Source organism: Sus scrofa, chromosome 2, assembly GCF_000003025.6.
Source record: "Sus scrofa isolate TJ Tabasco breed Duroc chromosome 2, Sscrofa11.1, whole genome shotgun sequence".
Taxonomy (NCBI): domain Eukaryota; kingdom Metazoa; phylum Chordata; class Mammalia; order Artiodactyla; family Suidae; genus Sus; species Sus scrofa.
The window spans coordinates 13,341,906-13,347,128 of NC_010444.4; the positions used below are offsets into that span (position 1 = coordinate 13,341,906).

A 5,223-nucleotide genomic window follows, 5' to 3' on the forward strand; every position below is an offset into this window, starting at 1 on the left:
TTGGAACTACAGTTGCCACCCTGCGCCACAGCCACAGCAGCTTGGGATCCGAGCCTCATCTGAAACCTATACCACAGCTCACAGCAATGCCAGATCCTTAATCCACTGAGCGAGGCCAGGGTTGGAACCCACATCCTTATAGATACTAGTCGGTTTTGTTATTACTGAGCCTCGACAGGAACTCCTAGAATTTTTTTCATTGGGTATGTGTGCCCGCACACGCATACCCACATCCGCACCCCCACACACCCGCACCCCCACACACCCACATCAATTTCTTCCTTAGGTCTTTGAACCAGTTTTGTCAACCCGATGTTTGCCTCATTAATGTTCTCACTGTGTATTTGTGTGAGAATGATGTTTCTGCCATTCTGAGAACTGTGTTTTGGCTTTCCTGCAGCGTGATTGATGCTCTGTAGCTAAAGACAGATCACTGGCTGAACTTTTTCTCTTATTTTCCACAAGCATAGTTGTCTCTAGGGGAAGGCTTGGGTTTGGCAGGCATGGGTGAGGGGGCAGTGGGGTTTCTGCTGCCATGCACCCCTGACATCCTCGCACCAGTCTGTCTCCTGTCGGTTCTTTCCTGTTCCACTTTCCAGAGACCAAGCCTTCTCGGGAACTCACTAGAGTCTTCATTCACAGGACCTTTCTGCTGAAGCCTCTCTTCTCAGATATGAGTGCTCCCATGTTCACTGCAGCACTATTCACAATAGCTAAAATGTGAAAACAATCAAGAAAATGTGATAGATACACACAGCATGGTACTATTCAGCCTTAAAAAAAGAAGGCTGGCTTGCATCTGCCTCCTTAGCGCAGTAGGCAGCGCGTCAGTCTCATAATCTGAAGGTCCTGAGTTCGAGCCTCAGAGGGGGCAGCTTTGTTTTGTCCTCTCCTGTTGCCAAACAAAAGAATTTTGGGGGTTTCCTGGTGGTCTAGTGGTTAGGGCTTGAACCTTTCACCTCTGTGACCTGGGTTCAATCTCTGGTCTGGGAACTGAGTCCCATGTCAAGACAATGCATGCCCCTGTGGCCAAAAAAAAAAAAACGAGGCTCTTTTGCACTATGGAACAATGTGGTGGCCTTTGAGGATATTATGCTGAGTGAAATAAGCCAGACATAGACAAGTACTGCATCATTTCATTTACATGTGTTACCTAAATCATTAAATTCATAACATCAAAGATTGGAATGGTATTTGTCAGGGGTGGGTGGGGGATGGGGAATTCTTGATCATCAGGTGTAAAGCTTCAAATAAGATGAACCAGCTCTAGAGATCTGCCATACAACATTGTACCTGCAGCCCACAACAATGTACACCTAGAATTTGTTAAGAGGGTAGACCTCATGTTAAGAATTTTTATTACAATAAAATAATGTAAGATAAAATACCCTCTCTTTTTGTCTTCCTGCCAGTCCACTGGTAGGAAGTAGATGGGAATGAGAGACAAAGGCTGGAATTAGATAGATCCAAATAACTGTTGTGAAACAAATACTCTGAACCCCAGACTCACAAGCTATCTGAAGGCCCTGGAAGGCCAAGGAATTCAAAGCTTTTCTGGATAGAATAGAAACATGATGACTCCTTATGGGTCTTCTAAATAAGCTCATGTATTTCTTTCTTTTTCCTTTTTTCTTTTGACTATGTCTGCAGCATGCAGCAGTTCTGGGGCCAGGGACCGAATCTACGCCGAAGCAGGGGCCTGAGCCACAACAGTGACAATGCCAGATCCTTAACCCACTGCACCACCCAGGAACTCCTCAGGTATTTTATTTTAGTATTATTATTTCTATTTGCTTTTTTGGGGCCGCACCTGAGGCATATGGAGGTTCCGAGACTAGGGGTCCAATCAGAGCTGCAGCTGCTGACCTAGGCTACAGCCACAGCGACACTGGATCCTTAACCCACTGAGCAAGGCCAGGAATTGAATGAGCATCCTCATGGATACTAGTTGGGTTCATAACCTGCAAAGCCACAATGGGAACTTCCTCCACATGTATTTAAAGGAAATGTTACAGCATACTTTCAAAGTTATCGCTGCAGTGTCACATGCGAACTTTGTGAAAATTTTCAAATCATCCAAACATTTATAAAGGGAAAAGTTGTTTCAGATATCGCTGTTGATAGCAGTTCCAAGTGTATTCTTTCAGACCTCCTCTCTGTTTATGAAGTTAGGTCTGCCTCTCCTGTAGACATCATTATTTTTCTTCCCTAATTTCTTTCCTCACTCAGTGTCAAGGACCTTTTTCTCTGTCGTTGCAGCAGTTTCCTTACAGCTGCCTCGTATTCCCTTGTGTGGTTGTATCTCAAACTATTTCTGTGCTCTCACACTGAGAGACATTTGGGTTCATCCCCAAGTCCCCTAACTGCATTCTGGTTCCAGAAGGCTCCCCCTCGCCTGCCGGCTTTCACTCTTCTTACGTAAGAGCTCACCTGGTCTCTCTGCCACATTTCTGACTCTAACTTATGACTCCGGCGCTCTGGTGCCACCTTTTCAGATGGAAAACCCAGTTTGGACTGTTTACACAGCTATGAACTTGGTTCCCTTCAGATGGTGACTGCTTCTTTCGACCTGCAGCTCCTGAGGATAAACCAGCCGGTCTCATCCTCCTTCATCCCTGCCTGACAGGGGACAGGAGCCTACATCCTAGCACTGCTCAATTTGGGTGGGTGGACCACATGGTCACCTTCCCAGTGAAGGACTTCTTTTTTTCTTTTTTCTTTTTTCTTTCTTTTTTTTTTTTTTTTTCATTTTTAGGGCTGCACCTGAGGCATATAGAAGTTCCCAGGCTAGGGGGTCTAATCAGAGCTGGAGCTGCCAGCCGATGCCACAGCCACAGCCACTCAGGATCTGAGCCTGAGCTGCGTCTGCGACCTACATGGCAGGGACAGATCCTTAACCTACTGAGTGAGGCCAGGATCGAACCCACATCCTCATGGATATTAGTCAGATTCATAACCTGCCAGACACAATGGGAACTCCTTAAGGACTTTTCTTTCTTTCTTTCTTTCTTTTTTAATTCAATGAATTTTATTAATTTAATTTAATTTGATTTATTTTTTTGCTTTTTAGGGCTGTACCTGAGGCATATGGAGGATTCATATTCATCTGTCGGTGGACGTTTAAGTTGTTTTCACATCTTGGCTATGGTGAATAGTGCTGCTGTGAACATAGGGGTGCATGTATCTTTTTGAATTATAGTTTTATCTGGACAGATGTCCAGGAGTGTGACAGTTTCACTTTTCCTTTTTTTTTTTTTTTTTTTTTTTTTTACAGCCATACCTTTGGCATATGGAAGTTCCTGGGCTAGGGGTTGAATTGGAGCTGCAGCTGAGGCAACACTGGATCTGAGCCGCCTCTGTGACATACATGGCAGCTTGCAGCAATGCCAGATCCTGAACCCCCTGAGTGAGGCCAGGGATTGAACCTGCATCCTCACACAGATGTCAGCGCCTTTACCCACTCAGCTACAGTGGGAACTAGACAGTTTCATTTCCTGATGAAATTCATCTTTTCATTTTTCATAATGCAAAAGGAATCTGCAATGGCTGCCCAGCATCTTTGCAACATTAAAAAAAAAAAAACTATAGTGAGTAATGCATAAAGAAAATTACGTCAAATAGATATACAATTTAACAAAATATTATGAAGTTCACATCCATGTAACCACCACCCAGTTCAAGAAATAGAGCGTTAGTGTCATGCTGGAAGCATTTTTTGTTCCCCTTTCAATCACAGCTCCATTTCCCTACAGGAAACCATGGTCTGAATGTATAGTAATCACTTCCTTACTTTTCTTTATACATTTGCCACCTATGTCACTGTTCCTAAACAATATCATTAGTTGGGCCCATTTTGGAAATTTATATAAATGAAATCATGCTGTGTGAATTTTTAAGCATCTGGCTTCTCTCACTCAACATTGTGCCTTTCAAGTTTTGTCCATATCATTGCACGAAGCTGTAGTTTTTACAATTTTCATTGCACTGTAGAATTCCATCATGTTAACATACCACCGTTTCATCTGTTCTGCTATTGATGGACACTTGTTTCCAGTTTTAGGTTTCTTTGGTATAATGCTGCTAGGAACATACCTGTGCATGTGGCCTGTTTCTCTAGGATATGTACCTAGGGGTGTCATTGCGGAGTTGGAAGATACGCACATTTTCCATTTTCCTACCCCTTCCAAAGTGATTTTACCAATTTAAACATTTTACAAAACTTTTGTATAAGACCTTGTAATGGTTACTTTTATGGATCAAATTTTCTGGGCCACTGGGCCCAGGTATTTGGTCAAACGTTATTCTCAGTGTTTCAATGTTTCTGTTGAGAGTGTTTCTTTTTTCAGAAAAGATTAGCAATTAAATCAATGAACTCTGAGTAAGCAGATTGCCCTCTGTGATGTGGATGAGCCTCATCCCAACAGTTGAAGGCCTAATTGAACAAGAGGGACTTCTTGTGAACAAGAAGGAATTCTGCCAGTAGATGGCCTGTGAACTCTAACTGCAATTCTTTCCTGTCTCCACGTTTTTCTTTTTCTTTCTTTTTTGTTGAGGGGTTAATTTGGAGTGCAGCTGCTGGCCTGCGCCACAGCCACAGCAACATGGGACCCAAGCTGCATCTGCAGCCTACACCACAGCTCACGGCAGCACTGGATCCTTAACCTACTGAGCAAGGCCAGGGATCAAACCCCCATCCTTACAGACATTATGTTGGGTTCTTAATCTATTGCGCCACAGTGGGAACTCCTGGGCTTAATTTTTATTTCCTTGATCACTAATGAGACTGAGCACGTTTTTATGTTCATCGTCCGTTTGGATTTTTTTCTTTGGTGAAATGCCTTGTGGCAGAAACTAATTGACTGTTCATCAAAGTTGTTTCCTTCTTTCCTGGCCATACAGTTCAGCTGCATTTTCCTGCTCCCCTCAGTTGCAGCTTTGTAAGCCAAGAGGCTGAGATCTGGGTAAGGATGACTGGGGGACATGACAAGAGCCACTTCTGGACCTGGCCTTGAAAAATCTCCCATCCATGAAACACTCTTTTCTCCCCCATCTGCTGGCTGGGTGTAGATGTCCAGGATGCCTTTGGAGGCCTCTTGTTAAAGGCAGCTGAGTGTCTGTCAGTCTAGGTGCCTGAGTGACTTTGTGGAGCAGAGTCTCCTGCAATCAGAAACATTAATTTTGGACTTTTCCTGAGCAAGAAATAAACTTCTACAACTTCTGTTG

At 43.7% G+C, this 5,223-nt stretch overlaps 1 non-coding gene across 1 annotated transcript; it reads left to right on the forward strand.

Moving 5' to 3' along the window:
- TRNAM-CAU lies at nt 802–874 on the forward strand. Its single transcript has one exon. It is a non-coding gene; the product is annotated as a tRNA-Met (tRNA).